The sequence below is a fragment of the Anastrepha ludens genome, chromosome 5 (genome assembly GCF_028408465.1).
Source record: "Anastrepha ludens isolate Willacy chromosome 5, idAnaLude1.1, whole genome shotgun sequence".
NCBI classification, from domain to species: Eukaryota; Metazoa; Arthropoda; class Insecta; order Diptera; family Tephritidae; genus Anastrepha; species Anastrepha ludens.
The window spans coordinates 15,765,703-15,782,962 of NC_071501.1; the positions used below are offsets into that span (position 1 = coordinate 15,765,703).

General features: G+C 40.9%; 1 long non-coding RNA gene across 1 annotated transcript in view; it reads left to right on the forward strand.

The window, feature by feature from the left end:
• Positions 1-12,765: 12,765 nt before the first annotated feature.
• Positions 12,766-17,260, forward strand: part of LOC128864546 (uncharacterized) — a 38,795-nt gene continuing 34,300 nt past the window's right edge. Inside the window, exon 1 of the long non-coding RNA XR_008454708.1 lies at positions 12,766-13,451. This is a non-coding gene — a long non-coding RNA (uncharacterized LOC128864546). The remainder of the gene's footprint in view (positions 13,452-17,260) is intronic.

Below are 17,260 nucleotides of genomic sequence, written 5' to 3' on the forward strand. Positions count from 1 at the left end.
AAAGACGAGCTCCTGATGATCACTAAACGGATCAAAAACAATAAAGCTCCTGGCCCAGACGGAGTCCCCAACGAGGCACTAAAAGTGGCAATTCGAAGCCATACCGACATTTTTGTAGATCTCTACAATACATGTCTAAAAGAAGGTACATTTCCAGCTCAGTGGAAGTTACAGAAACTTGTGCTGTTCCCAAAAGGATCTAAACCAGCGGATGATCCCACAGGTTACCGCCCTCTTTGCATGTTCGATACCGCAGGTAAAATTCTAGAACGGTTGATCGCTAATCGTCTAGAGGCTGCCATTGATGACGCAGGCGGTCTATCATCCTCGCAATTTGGATTCCGCAAGGCTCGCTCAACCACAGATGCTGTAGCTGCGGTTAAAACCATTGCGCAGAAGGCAATCGAAGGAACTCGGTGCTTGTACGGTGGCAAGGAATACTGCCTAATGGCAACGCTAGACGAAAAGAATGCCTTCAATACCGCGAACTGGAACCAGATCCTGATGCCGTTTGATTGCTTCCAGGTCCCAATGTATATACGAAGGATTATCCTCAGTTATTTCATTGACAGAACCCTTCGCTATAATACCGATGCGCATATTAGGGAATATAAAATAACCGGCGGAGTTCCACAAGGCTCAGTCCTAGGCCACTTGCTGTGGAATATTATGTATGACGGAGTCTTACGTCTCAGTCTACCCCCAGGGTCCAAAATTATAGGGTTTGCTGACGATATCGCTGTTGTGGTCGTAGCTAAAGTACTACACCAAGCCGAAGCAACCTGCAACCAGGCTGTCGGCATGGTAAAAGAATGGCTGCGCAAGAACGGTCTAACTCTTGCGGATCATAAGACGGAAGCAGTGCTCATTAGCAGCAGGAAGAAGATGGAGTCGGCAAATATAATGGCGGGCGAAAATACCATAGGATCGAAACCGTTCATTAAATACCTGGGCGTATTAATCGACCATAGGCTGAACTTCAGAGATCACCTATCATACGCAAGCAGCAAAGCTGCAGAGGCAGTAACAGCACTGACGCGCATAATGATGAACATCAGAGGCCCTAGGCAAAACTGTAGGAGACTACTCAACTCTGTTGTCTCATCGATTTCGCTGTATGCAGCTCCAGCATGGGCGGAAGCAACTAATTGCACCTCATATGTGAAGTGCATGAAATCAATATACCGATTAAGTGCCTTCAGAGTGTGCTGCGCGTTTCGCACGGTATCGGAAGACGCCATTATGGTTAGAGCAGGACTACTCCCAATCAACCTCATGGCAACAGAGTATGCTGAAATCTACAAAAAAAAGCTACTTCAGAACGGGTGACAATACGCAAGATAGCAAGAGAGCGTAGCCTGCGTTCATGGCAGGAGAAATGGAGCTTGTCCCTCCACGGACGCTGGACGTACCGTTTGATTCCCACAATTTCCAAATGGGTTAACCGTGAACATGGACAGTTAGATTACTATCTGACCCAAATACTGACAGTACATGGGTGCTTTAAATCCTACTTATATAGGTTTAAGCACGAAGACGACCCGTACTGTTCTCATTGTGCACCAACTGCAGAAGACGCAGAACATATCTGTTTGTTTGTCCGCGATTTGCGTTCGAAAGGGAGGAATTAAGCACTAGGGTGGCGAAGCCAATTACGGCTGATAACCTAGTCGATATTATGATAGAGTCCGAAGAACATTGGTCCGCTGTATGTAATATGGCAAAAATAGTAATCTCCGAATTGCGTCGCGCTGAACAACAGCGCAAATCTTCATGAAGAGGTAATAGGCCGCTCTCCCTCCCGTGAAGTACTACTTAACGGTTGTCTCGCGGGAAGGAAACGGAGCTGGGGTGGGTTTTTCGTGGGTGAGCCGAAAGGCAAGTCTCACACTTTTCGGCTTTCAATGCTTTGTGCCACCTCCAGAAAAATAAAAAATAAAAAAACACACACACACATTTTCTTGCCACCGTTCACTGAATTTTCACAAATATGTAATTTGTTCCCCTTTTGTTTGTTTTGTTTTATTGAGTGGTCTGACGATACACTTGGTAAAATCGCGAAGAGTAAAGTAGCTGTTTTGGGATGACGCCACCTTCTGTATTCAATTTGCCTTTAAGTTGCCCACATTAGAAAACGGGGCAATTTCAAAACAGAAATTTGACAGATGTTAAGACACATTAGTAGAGTATAGATGTTGGGTTACGATTATAATCAAAGTGTTCTACTTCAAAGTGTTTGCCCTGGAGTCGGGGGATGAAAACTGAGTTTAAATCGGAATTGAAAAAGTTACAAAGAGGAAATTTATAACTTGCCTTTCGTGTCGAATTGGTATGAAGCTTTAACTTGCATTTTGGCTGTGATTTTGTCTTGGCATACAGTGAATTTAAACAGACCCAGCAATTTTCTGTAAAACTTTTTGTTTTTTGGTTCTCAAAACTTTAATACTATTAAAGGAAAAGGAAACAAGTAACTAATTTGATCAATGCGTAGTAAAGGCAAACACTTCAAAGTTTAATAGAAAATAAACGATACTCCAACTGTGTAAGTCATTTTTGAATTGCCACACTTTAAAAATTTAATTTTACGTTATTTCATCGCATTTTGGCTTAAAGACGCAACTCTTTTGAAAGTTTACAAATTTGTGCCAAAAAAAATCTTAGAGAAAAGATGAACTGCAAAATACAAAAAATTCCGTTCAAATCGGAGCATTCGGTGCACAGTTAGATAGTGATTAGCTTACTTACTTTTATTGGAATTTTATTTTATAAGATTTTGATGAGAATCGACGCGTTTCGCCATTTTATTAAAATTTTTAAAAAGTATATAGTTTACCTTATTCCGCAGAAATTAACTATAATAACTAAATAACACCTGATTCATTATATCTAAATAAAAAGTGAAGTCGCCTTTAATACTTGAATTGAATGCTTAGTATTTAAAGAACTATTTTTGAACTTGCACATACGATGCCAAAACAAACTTTTATTTATTATTTTTATTTATATCAGTTAGCAACTAACCGGAAATTCATTTTCCGGTAAACTTGATCGGAAGTTAACTGATGGTTTTTTGCTAGACGGACATTGAAAAATCACTTTTTACTCACATGCTAATTAAACACAAAGCGGATTCATACAGCGAGTCAAAAAAGTATTCGCACCCTTGAAAAATCAAAGTTTTCAGTGCTATAACTTTTCTTCTAATGAAAGTATAAAAAAATAGAAAACGCTATTTTCTAAATGTATTTATTTATTACGTATCTGAACAAAAAAAAAAAAAATTATTGTAATTTCGACCTAGGTTTACAAGCCCAACCTTGAAAGGTAAAATAAGGCACAAATTCACATCAAAAAAGTATTGGCACAGGTAGCGTAATCAGCTTGCGCCATTGCAGCTGTAACACGCTAATACTTTGTGGGTCCTCTTTTAGACTGAATAACGGCCTGCAAACGTCTCTTCATACTACAGGGTGGGCCTTATAGCGTTTGCTTTTTGAACCACCAATTTTTTTGAGAATGGCAACACAAATGACATGTCAAATGTGTTCATAATTTACTTAAAGGTTTGACATTTACGAAATGGGACGCTATACGCTTGAACAAAATTGCGAAATATTGAAAACCTATTTCCAAAGTGATGAGTCTTCTTCTTCTTTTCTGATTTTCACATCGGTGGCTACGTCAATAAGCAAAATTGTCGGATTTGGGGCTCAAAAAATCCACACGTTACTGTAGAGAAGCAAATGCATACACAACGAGTCACTGTTTGGTGCGGTTTTTGGTCTGGCGGCATCATCGGGCCATTTTTTTCGAAAATGAGCGAGGAGCCGCGGTTACAGTAAATGGCGAGCGTTACCGTGACATGCTGAACGAGTTTTTGTTTCCAAAAATTGAAGAGGATGATATGGACGACATTTGGCTTCAACAGGACGGTGCAACTTGTCACACTGCCAAAGTTACACTCGAACTTTTGGCTACCGTTTTTGAATTCCGAAATCAATTGGCCGCCTCGGAGCTGCGATTTAAGCCCGTTGGACTATTTTTTGTGCGGAGCCGTTAAGGACAAATGCTATGCGAACCATCCAGAGACGATTGATGCTTTAAAACACGAAATCGGAGTTGCCATTCATGAAATTGGAGCCCAAACAATCGAAAATGTACTTAAAAATTGGGTTGATCGAATGGCCTACTGTAAAGCCAGTCATGGCAGTCATTTGAACGATATTATTTTTCATTCATAAATGACAATGTTCAATCTTCAAAATAAAAAAAAAGTTTGAAAAAATATTGATTAGTTTTTTTTTATAGCCGATTCAAAAAGCAAATTTTTCATGGCCCACCCTATATTTACCAGATTTGAAGTTTCGGAAGGTGTTGTTTTACTCCATTCAGTAATTATTGCCTCTTCATTTTGCCAACACATTTCTTCCACCGTGTTTAACTGTTTTGAGCAGGTTGTTCTCCTGAAGTTCTTTATTTGGCTTTCGCCAAATTTTCTGTGCTCTATTTGACCCAAATAAATTGAGTTTTGATTCATCACTAAATGTGGTGTCGTTCCAAAAAGCGTCTGGCTTATTTAAATGCAAATTTTAGCCTCTTTTTTCCTATTGACCTTCGAAATAAAGGGTTTGCATCGAGGAACCCGGCCTCTTTTTCCTATTGACCTTCGAAATAAAGGGGTTGCATCGAGGAACCCGGCCATGATACCCAGCCTTATATAGGGTATTCCGAACAGATTGTGATTGAAATTGATTTCAAGTGAATTTTGCAGGGTTTCGCAAAATTTAACAGCCGTAGTATTTGGATTTTGTGCCACTGTGGACACCACAATTCGCTCCTGTCGTTCGGATTAATATTTTTGGGCGGTCAGATCTGCTCGCCGGAGCTATTTTGCCAGTATTGCAATAATGCATAACGGTGTATCGAACGCTGGACCATGATTTATGGACAAGTAGGATTTTGAAGTGAAACTTATTAGGCGTCGATGGGCGAGCGAGAATGGAGAGTAAAATTTCTAGGCCATGCAACGTTTTGGGCATTTTCGTTCCGCGAGAGAGAAAAAAGATGCAACGTAGAGGAAAAGGAGAGAAAGAGAGCTGTACCTTAAATATATCTTAGATACACTTTAGGTTATTTTTCCTGAGTTTTTCCTTGTAGTTGCTAATTTCTTTTTTTATTTATTTATTATATATCAATTTTTCTGATAATGCTTTTCATGACAAGTAATCACGAAAATTTTTCGATTACTACTAAATGTTAACGATTAATAATAATTGCAATTAATCATTCAGTTATTAATCAATAGAAATAGTAGTCAACGTTTGAGGTTTAATATAAGATTTTGTTCCACAATATTATCCACCACTGTTTTCGAGGCTTAACTTTTTCTAATTTGGTTTCAATCCACAGTGGCATCGAAACTAGAGTAAACATTTCATTCGTAAAACGCGTAACAGCCGACAGTTTTGAGCTCTGTGGACGCGCGGTTGAAAACTTAGCTAGAACTTAGAATTTGGGCAACACCGGAAAGTTGATAGGCTGAATTTCTTAGACGGTTCGTAACACTGCTAACAGTAACTAAGCTTTTGGTGTTCATGAGTGTTCTAGAAAGACTTGGTAGACCAAATAATAGGGAAGCCAACTGCAACCGCTGGCTTGTGAGTTTTTTACACCGGAGCGATTAGAGCTGCGAATACTAGATAGAGAAAACACCCGAAGCATGAAATATGTATGAATAGCCATAGAGCGACTACAGAACAATAATGTTCTAAAAAAATTAATAATAAAAAAAACCTTTTTAATGCATGAAAAATTAAATATAGTACAAGACACAATGGCATATCAAAGGCATTTCGTCGCATGAAAAAAAAGTGCGTGTAGCGTAGTACACATAACAGAGGTGAAACTTTCAAGGCAGACAAAGGATGAGAGAGAGAGAGAGAGACCGAAGAGATAATAAGAGAGAGTAAGACCCGAGGGAGAATAAGAGAGAGAGAGAGACCCGAGAGAGAATGAGAGAGAGAGAGATGGAGAGAAAGAATATATAATATATATCTAAATAAATTCACAACATTTGCATAGAATACAGATAGACAAAATTTACAAAAAACGGAGAACGGGGTCGACCGGTGTAGGTAAACGCCGGACACAAGCCGTGGCAACAACGTGCGCTACTCCGAGCGTTTATCACCAGCATAAACACAGCGATTCCAGGACCGCAGCAACGGCACAAATTACCGCAAGGCAATACCATTAAATCCGACGCCGGAATGCAAGCATTTTATAGTACGCACAAGCACTAGCCAGGAAACGGAAATAAGCGCCAAAAAGTAGGCACCAAAAAAAAAGCCAAAAAAGTTGCGACTAAAAAACGCCCTAAACAGTAGGCACCAAGGAAATATAACGCAAAAAAGTAGGCAGAAAAATAGATTTCCTACAAGTTTGCACCAACAAACAAGCGCCAAAAAGTAAGCAGTGTTATTTCTCACTAAAAATTAGCAAACACAAGGAAAAACTCAGGAAAAATAGCCTAAAGTGTATCTAAGATATGTATAAGGTATTGCTCTCTCTCTCCTTTTCCTCTACGTTGCATCTTTTTTCTCTCTCGCGGAACGAATATGCCCAAAACGTTGCATGGCCTTGAAATTTTACTCTCCATTCTCGCTCGTCCATCGGCGCCAAAGAGTTTTCACTTCAGAAAAAAAAAAAAAATTTTTTTTGTTTAATTTGATTTTCACTCGTCGCTTGTTTTCAGAAAAATTTTCCTTTGCAAATATTTCCACCGGGAAAATTTGGGTCTCTGCATATGCGAGGGTTGTTTGGGAAGTCTGCTCAAAGTTAAATAGATGGCATTACTGTTGCATTCCGAGGTTATGTTTAGTTAATGGCATCCATTGGAACAACACACACACCAAATTTCAACCCGGTTGGTCTATTTCCTTGTGGTTGGCATTCGTTTGAAGCAAGGAAGCCGAGTGATTTTTGTTTTCCATCACTATAACGCACCAGCTCACGCCCTAGCAGTTGTGGTGGCTAAATTAATTTTTTGAGGAAACTGTCTTCTTCAGTTGACTTCGGTTCACTTGTTCTATCAAATGATGATGTCATTGGGGGATTGTTAAAGATTAAAAACTCTTCTCAATCGGATGTAGACGGGCTTTCTGTAACTTTGTTTAAAAATTGTCGCTCTTTGGTGCAACCTCTTAAACTAATTTTTAACAAATCCTTGGCTGAAGGAATATTTATCGTTGCTTGCAAGCTGATTCAGTCACTCCGATTTTCAAAAGCGGTAATAAAATTACAGGCCAATTTCCAAATTATCTGCGGTATCTAAACTTTTTGAATGTGTTGTCAAAGACAAGTTATATTTTAGCGTCAAACGTCTAATTAGAGTTCGAGATAGCATGGTTTTGTAGTTGCAAGGTCTACGTTATCTAACCTATCCGTTTTTTCTAAAGATTGCCAGGCAGGCTTCCAGAATGGTTTCCAAACTGACGCGATATACACGGACTTCTCCAAAGCCTTTGATAAAATCTCCCGATTTCACTAACAATTGGGTTGTCCGGACAAAAATTGCCGATTTTTGAAAAGAAAGCGAATAAATTTTTATTAAAACTTAGAATGAACTTCAATCAATTATATATTTTCCATTTTGTTCGAAAACCTTTAGCCATCTTTCCGGCAAATTCATTATCCGCGCTCATAGAACTTCTGGCCTTTATTTGCAACAAGGCTGTACCAAGTGCGATTTTATAGCCTCGTCATTGCCGAAAGTTTTACCATTTAAGAAGTTCTGCAAAGACCGAAACAAATGGTAGTCTGACGGTGCAAGATCAGGGCTATATGGTGTATGCATCAAAAGTTTCCAGCCAAGCTCTCTCAGTTTTTGGCGAGTGACCACGAGTCATGTATGCGGTCTAGCGTTGTCCTGATGAAATATGACACCTTTACGATTGATCAATTCTGGTCGCTGCTCGGAGATGGCTGTATTCAATTTGTCCAGTTGTTGACAGTAGACATCCGAATCAATTCGTTTGGTTCCTCTGAAGCAGCTCAAAATACACCACACCCTTCCAGTTCCACCAAACTTACAGCATAATCTTCTTTTGGTGAATATCAGCCTTTGAAGTGGTTTGTGGCACTTCATCATGCTTAGACTATGATCGTTTTCGATTGACGTTATTGTAAACAATCCATTTTTAATCACCAGTGATAATCCGCTTCAAAAACGGATCGACTTCATTGCGTTTAAGATGCATATCACAAGCGTTGATGCGGTTTGTTAAATAAATTTCTTTCAATTCATTTGGTACCCAAGCATCAAGCTTTTTTACCAGTCCAAGACTCTTTATATGCTCATGAACGCTTGATTTTTCTATATTTAACTTATCTCCAATCTCACGCAACGATACATGACGATCCCATTCGTTTGAAGCCTTGATAACGTCTTCATCGACATCACTTGGCCGACCTGAACGTGGCTCATCTTTAAGTGAAAAATCTCCAGAACGGAATTTGATAAACCAATTTCGACACTGTCTTTCTTCAAAGCTTTATCACCATACAAATCACGCAACTTTTTAGCAACACTCTCTGCGCTTTTTCTTTTATGGAAATAATAAAGTAAAATGTGACAAAAATGCTCTTTTGTGGACTCCATATTAAAATTGAATATTATTAAATTATTGCCAATTGGCACCGTTTGGCAGAGGTAGCAACTTCTAGCTGCATCAAAATTTCCTACCCTCAAAGGACCCTTTGAACTCAGGACAAGCCGGCTGGTTTTGCGTCGAACTCCTGACGCCATGGGACTGCCGTCACGCATTACATCCTGGGGAGAAAGCCGCATTAGTCACTGCTCCTACCCTGTAGTCTTTTGAGGCAGTCTCTTCATCGTCGCTGCTATTTTCCGCTGCTTAGTAGCAGGAACAGGAATTACACGAATGACTCTGGATTGAAGTTTCCACCGAAAATGATGACTTTTCCGTTGCATACTCAGGGTGTGCTTTAAATCATAGCCTTCTGTCTATCATAATACCCAAGAATTTTACTACTGGCACTGTTGTGATGCTGTGGTTGCCATCTCGACTTTCTTCCGCCTAGACAGGAGCACTGACTCCGTTTTCCGCTATATGACTTGAGCTCCATTTTGCACCGGCCATAAACGGGCGCTATGGTTTGGTTAGCTTTGTCGAAAATTCCGCTAGTTTTTTAGCGGTATTGATTACTGCAATTCGCTGACGATAATGTGATACTGCTGGCACCATTGGGAGTTTTGAGGTCCAGAACACCGTCGTATATGAAGTTCCAGACCAACGCTCTAAGCACTAAACCTTGGGAAACCTTGTCTAATACCTTAAAACTCTTTTTGCCTGCTGCTGTGTCGTATTCCAGTGAGTGGAATAGAATTGTCTTCGGGTAAGTAGGTCGGCTGGTAGGTTAGGTTAGGTTGTGGTGGTATTAGGTCCGTAAGACCAACTCACTTGGACCTCATAGGTCCGTTGTGATACCACAGTCCGAGCCATAGGAATGGAATGAACTCGTTTATTACTGGAATGTACGTAAACGAACCCACTGCCATCCAATGATAAGGCCTGATTAATGATTCGACTAAGCACCCGCACCACGGCAAGGTGCCTACCCTCGCGGAGGGTGCTGGCTGGTAAATGGGTACTCAAATGCTGTCCAGTGCCTCCAGGATTTGCGAGAAGTTTGCGGTATTGAATGCATTTTTACACATCCAAGGCTATTACTCAGCAGTACTCTTTGGAACGTGCGAGCTATCGAGTACCGCTTAGCCTTTCCTGTTCAATGTTTGTGGCAATATTCACGGCGTGAACGGTGGACTTCCCTTTCTGTATCCAAACTGGTTGTCAGATAATCCCCCAGCGGCATCGATCTCGCTTTCGAGGCGGCTATAAATAATACGCTACAGTACTTTATCTGCGGGATTGAGTAAGCAGATTGGTCTGAATTTAGATGGTTCCTTGGAAGGCTTACCAGGTCTGGAAAGTAATACCAGATTTTTTCGCTTCCATATCGATGGAAACGTTCCCGCCGCTAGGTAAATGTTAAGTAGGTAAGTAGGTGTAGGAAGGTTGGTCTTGCCTGGGCAAAGGCTAATTTAACACTCCGTTGGATAGCTTTTTTAAAACCTTCGGTTAGACACCCGGGTCTGGCTTTTTGCGACCTGTTCGAGGATACTTTTTAAAAGGCTATCTCCATAAATCGAAGTAAAATTAAATTTTAGGAAGCTACGTGCAAGCTCAAGTCGTTAGCTATAATAGAAATATGTGAAATTCACGACCAAACTCGAAAAAGTCCGGCCAGAAAAGTCTGGATCCGGGGACTTATGATCTTTGAGTTTCATTGGAGCTGGAAGAACCTCGTCTGCAGTAATTCTTGGGAATTCATGTGTGGTGGACATCCAGATTGAGGGAGACAACTTCTTTATTTTGTGGAGTAGTGTTCTCAGAATTATGTAAGTAGTTCGGGCATGTTGGGATCGACTCTATAGCGAACTTCAGCTTGTATGTTATTTTCCAAGGATTGTTCTTAGGATCATTGCAAAGCTCAAGGAAGCTTCTAAGAAAATGGGTATGCCTCTTGCTCGTTGGAAGGGTCTTCTTACCTTAATGCAGTCTTTTTGAAGTGAAAACTCTTTACGCGCGTCAGAGTATAGTTTCAAGGTTGCGACACACGAGCTAGCGTTACGAAAAACCGTTACAAAATGTATAAGCCTACGGCATACAAGCTATTCTCTTTCTCCGCTTTGTACGGTGCTTCGTAGTCTCCCCAATCTGTAGTCGACCGCTTGCCACTCGACTATGCTTCGTAGTCTCCCCACTCTGTAGATACGTATTACAGAGTATACACAGACAATATACACTACTACTATGCCATATACTGCAGCCTACGGCCTATGTCATATGGTGGCATCCGTATACACGCGCATTTACGTGATATTACAGGGGCGAGGAGACGCAGACGCATAGCCACGTAGAAAACGACGCGGATTTGTGTAGTCCATGTGTTCATTGGATGACCATAAAAAATGTTGTTGATTTCCAATTTTGAATTACTATTTGTTATAGACTTCAATATATCAAAAACGCCAGCTGAACGTGCACGAGAATACAGAGCTCGGAAAAAATTGTCGAAACAAGAAAAACCGCCAGCGCAAACGGCAGCACAACGCAATCGAAAATGTAGGGCTCGACAGAAGGCTTTGACAAATGCAGTCGCCACTATAGGAGACGAATCATCGTCGACGAATTTGTGGCAAGTGACTTACCCATAGTCAATCAAGACAAGCAGGCCGCCGTATCTGTATGGGTTGATGCGTGATTACCATTCGGAATTCACAGAGAGAACGTTGGTTCGAATCTCGGTGAAACACCAAACTTAAGAGAAACATTTTTCTAATAGCGGTCGCCCCTCGGCAGGCAACGGCAAACCTCCGATTGTATTTCTGCCATGAAAAAGCTCAACTACATCCACAAATACGAGGAAATCAGTCGCTCAGCGGTGTCGTGAATATAGACAGCGAAAAAAGGTGCTGGAAGATGCCAATACTATTGTCGTGCAAAGACCAGTTGTTTCTCCAGTTATTGTGAATGTGTCTTCGAATGTGAGTGATATACAAGTTGATTTTGCTGAAGTGTTACAATCTCAAACATTGGAAATAGAGTGTGATCCTCCCGTCACTTCAGCCGTTAGACAAGAATCAACACTACCACATGTTCCCATTGATGTAAATGAGCGAGAGAGATATAGTGCTTATCTTCAACATTATAAAGCACCATCAGTACAAAATATACAGGCTATTGAAGCACCGACTAATGTACAAATTTCAGAAATAAATGAATAATAATATTATCCATTCTTATTTTATGCAATTTTATAAAAAATCATTTAAATGCTCATTAAAATATTTAAATTTATCCAGAAATTAAGAAGTTTCACTTTTTTTTTAAATATTTTATACCCTGGTTCCACAAAGAGACAGGAAAATGTTGCTTGGTTGCCATTGTGCGAGACATTAACGCATCGCAGGCTTTTCGAATATGGTGTGGATTTCTGCACACGTAGCTTTTGCTCTGGTAAGCTTCTCTACTTTGAAAGACTCTTTCATTAAAATGTGTAACAATAATTTTTCCTCCCCAAACGAAACACAATGGCAACCCCCAGTGGGCACACGTTGTCTGCACAGTCAATGAAATTGGAACTTTGGAACTTTCATACCTGCTGGAAAGGCGCCAGAATATGGAACTTTGGAAGTGCGTGGCTGTTTGTGTGCACGAGCGCGCCTATATACACTTACATATGTGCATGTGTGTGTATGTGCAAGTGTAAGAGGACAAGTGTGGCTGGCACGCGCACACAGTTACAACGAGCCAAAGGAGCTTTTTCGAAGAACTTTGCGTCACAGCTGGCACAGTCGGCTGCACAAATGCACGAGTACGAATGCTCGGTTAACAGGAAGCGAAGTGAAAAACGAAAGGATGGAGGGGTAACCGATAGCACGAGCTGCACAGCCGACGTTGACGCCGACGGCGACCACAACCACTACGACGAGTGGGGGGCACTACTGTAATCGCATGGTTGGTTGTGCTTTTCGGCAGCTCCAGCTGCAGCTGGCATTGGCGCGCCGCAGTGAGTGTTAACGTTAGCGTTGACAGCGACAGCGGCTGTGCTTGTGCCGATTCGATTTAGCTGGCTGGTTAGGTATGAAATTTTTTCGATGTCAAACGTCAGTCATGGAGTTCCAGTCGTCGGGTCAATTTGGAACGCGTACGAATTCGCGCGCGTCTTATCAACGCCATACATTTTAAGAAGAGCAAACACAAAGCAGTTGTAAACCACAGTGAAGATTATTAAGTGTAATAAAAATCTAGTAAATATTTGCAAAGAATTTCATGTGAAAAAAAAATTATTTAAATAATTTGGCACAGTAAAAATTTTGTGTGAATGAAAAAAAAAAAAAAATTGTGTAAATTGTGAAAATTGTTGGCAAATCAGAAGGTGAAAAACGCGAAAAATTCTGCTGCAACGTTTTCGAAAGAAAGCAACAGCAACAAAACAAAAAGCAGAGGAAAACAAGGAACAAGAAAGGCCAAACACAAATCCAGCAAAACACAATAACAAGACAAACCAAAAACAACAAAAAAAGTGCTCTAAAAGTCAAGCCGCGTCCTACGTCGCTACGTCGCTAGCTCCGCGTGTGCGTGCGTACGCCTGGCTTCCCCGCGCCGTCAACGACGCCGTCGGCATCACCGCAATCGTCGCGCTCGCCCGTAGTATCCGTTTTCACGTACGCGTTTGCCGCTTCAGAGTCCGTGTTTTGTACAGCTTTGTGTACGTGCGTCCACGTGCGTGCGTGTGTGTGTGTGTTGCTGCGTAGACTATTTGTTCCGGCACTGCCGCAGTTATCCTCGTGCAAAGTGACGACGGTATGTTGTATGATAGTAGGGCGGGTGGAAACAAAAAAAACTCCATAGACACAAATTATTTGTTGTGTATGTGCTAGTGCGCATATGCTTGTGTGCATGTGTGTTTTATTTAAATTGCAAATCAATTACAACAACAAATGTTTAACATATTCTATTCAATAAAACACAGCGCGAGCCTAGAACGGCTCTACGCCCGAAAGGGAAACAGCTACGGCGGGCATTCAAGCAGGGCCGAGTGACATGGTTTGTTTGGGCATGACTTGCTTAGATTGGAGGTGTATGCGAATGGTGCTGGTGATGTTTATGTTAGTGGTGGCGGCAGTATGGCTGGCCACCTTCTCTCACTTGTCTGTCTTTCGTTATTTTTATGCCTCCATTTGCAGCGTTTGCTGTGAACATAGTCGTTGGTTTTGTTGATGCGGGTTCGCTACGTTAACGCCGGCTGCACAAAAAAATAACAATAACAAGATATTCATTAAAAATTTGGCAAATATGCGTAAATTAATGTTGATGGCAGCTGCTGAGGCAAGAGGAGAATTATTTGATTAATATTCGGACAAATATTTAGGATACTTAATAACTTTTTTGTGGTGGATTAGCTTAAAATTTTTGGCCTCATTGTTTTGAATAAAGAGGAAAGGATTATAGAAGTCTAGACAAGAGATGCGGCTGATAACAGCGTGCAAGAAAAATCAAAATTTTTTTTTTATCCAGAAAAAGGTCAGATGCACGTGAAGCCATTGATTTTATGTGGTAATGCTGAATACTCAGTTTTTTATTTAATTTTTAAATTAAATTTATTTATTTTTATATGTTTTTTTTCTTAAATTATTTATTTTATTTTATTTATTTATTAATTATTTATCATTTTATTTTTAAAATATTTTAAAAAAAAAATTGTTTTAAATACTTACAATCACTCTATGGTATTAATATGGATATCAAATGAAAGAGGATATAACCAGCTTTTGAAGATTTGGTTTTTTTTCACTTTTCGCAAGGCCAAATATACATTTTCCATAGTATCCATTGCGCAGCCTTTATTTCATAGCAGAAAAGTGCAACTATTTTTTTTTACATTTTCAAGCTTCTCAAGCAAGAAGAATGAAGTTTATATTGGGTTGGTTCGTAGCGTTTTTACCGAAAACAATACTTACACTGTGTAGCAAAAAAACAAACACTAAATATACTTTTATGGCGACCTAGCACAACTTGTAGGTATAGAAAAACTAAAAAAAAATGGTATAGGAGAAATTTCCAATACACCCCCAAAATCTCATTTTATGGCAAAAAACCCGTTTTTCAGTAGTTTGATGTGAACAATCACTCCTAACTTCGCCAATTTCCATCCGATTTCTAATTAGTTTTTTAGTTCGAAAGAACAAAGAACAAAACCAAGCCTTTAAGCCAGCGTTTAAGTCAACTCTCGAAGCATTTCTGAGAATCTACTAGGTTGGGGAATAAATCGTTTTTACCGAAGACTTTTATTTAAACAAAAAACAATAACCCGACTAGAAATTTTGGTAAGGCGGTGATTGGGCGCAAATAAGGCAGACCGCATTCCCAATATGCGCCTCATAAGGCAGCCAAACCAGGTCCCAAGTCCCGAAAGGTATCGCCACACATCTGCCTCATCAGGCGCAGGTTCGAAAAACCGAACTTCGGTAATACTCCGGATGCCCTTCTACAAATCAGTTAGGGATTCCAATTTATGCCTAAGTGAGACACTGCCACAGAGTTTCGTGACCACAACCAAATTTGGTATTGTTCTGGCATGCCAATCTTTGCCTTGCCTAACGTGGGCCTGGTAAGGTAATAGTGAGGTGTGCCTCAGTAAGGCCTGCCTAATTCGGGCCTAACTGATTCTTCGGCATGCCTCACTGTAATTCTAGTCGGGAATCATATCAACGAGTTAATAAGTTACATATTCGCCGTTGTTGTTTACAAACTCTTCAAGAGAGGTAGACCAAGTTGTTCATGCCGTTCCGTTAAAAATCGCCTGGTCTGGTGCCAAAGAAGTTCTTGAGCCAGCTTTTAAGAACCTGTTTGTCATCGAAGGCAACGCCTTTCGGATGGTTTGACAGGGAGCGTAAAAGATGGTAATCGGTGGGTGCAAGGTCCGGAGTATGGGGTGGATGCTGAAGAACCTCCCATTCGAGCTCTTGGAGTGCGGAATTGACGACTTCTGCAACATGAGGCCTGGCGTTGATGTGAAGAAGTATGAGTTGCCATGTTGATCTGGTAATTTTAGTCGAATAGACTCATTCATGCAGTGTAGCTGGGCAATGTAGAGTTCTTTGTTGACCGTGGCATTCTTTTGGAGCATTTCCCAGTGCACTATGCCCTTCCAGTCTCACAAAACACACATCACACATCTTTTTTGGATGAACATTCGGCTTGACTCTCGGCTTTGGCGTATCTCCTCGAACCACCCACGCTTTGCTTTGCTTCATATTCACGTATAGGCACCATTTCTCATCTCCCGTGTTGATTTGCTACAAAAAGCGCTGTTTATGACCGCGTGTTGCTTGATGGCAAGCGAGATGCTGAGAATCAATTTGTAGGCGAGTTTCTTTGTTTTTTTTCATAGAGCTCGTGAGGCACCCAGGCTCCCAATTTGTCGGTAAATCTCATTGAATGAAGATTACTGATAGTCGTTTTATGAGCGAAGTTCAATTTCTTCCGCCAATTCATGACTGGTTTGGCAACCGTTCTCCTTTAAACGTGATTTGAGACGTTCTTCATCGAACTCAGAAGGCCTTTCTCTGTGGAACGTGCCATCGACGTCAAAGTCGCCAGTTTTGAACTTTGCAAACCATATCCGTGCTGTAGACTCGCCTATGACACCTTTCCCATACACGTCGCAAATGTTCAAGGGCTGCTTCAACAGCTTTTTGACCTCTATGAAAAGCAAAGAAGAACAGGCGCCGAAAATGTTGATTCTTACCTCCTGGGTGTTCCATTTCTAAGTCTTAAAACTAATAAGAAATTAAATAACTCAAAATTAGAATTCAGGTATTAGGTGCGCAACTAAGTTCTCGGTGTTTTTTTTTTAATGAAAATACAACTTTATTCTGAAAAAAAATAGTTACAAGTGAATCATTGAAAGTATTGTCTATCGCTGGCTAATACTTTTTCCTATCTTTCTGGTAGATCTCGTATACCCTCGCGGTAAAACTGTTAATCTTTTGAGGCTATCCTCGGATCAAGCCATTTTTTGATGTCTTCATATGAATGGAACTGCTGGTCAGCTAGACCATCTGCCATCGATCGGAACAGGTGATAATCGGACGGCGCAATATCTGGAGAATATGACGGGTGAGGTAGAATTCCCCATTTCAGTGTTTCCAAGTAGGTTTTAACGGGTTTGGCACATGAAGCCGAGCGTTGTCATGCTGCGGAATCACTTTTTCATCCCTCTCCGCGTATTGCGGCCGCTTCTCGCGCAGTGCTCGGCTCAATCGCATCAATTGAAGTCGATACCGATGCCCAGTGATGGTTTCGCTTGGTTTTAACAGTTCATAATAAATAACACCAACTTGGTCCCACCAAATACAGAGCATAACCGTCGCAGCGTGAATATTCAGCCGAGCCGACGACGTAGCAGCATGACCGGGCAGTCCCCATGACTTTCCTTTCTTTGGATTGCTGTAATGAATCCATTTTTCATCACCCGTCGCGATGCGATGAAGAAAACCCATCCTTTTTTGCCTTTTTTGCCGCTGGAGCAGTTGTTCACAGGCGGAAAAATGACGTTCAACATCCCTTGGTTTTAACTCATAAGGAACCCAAGTCCCCTGTTTCTGAAT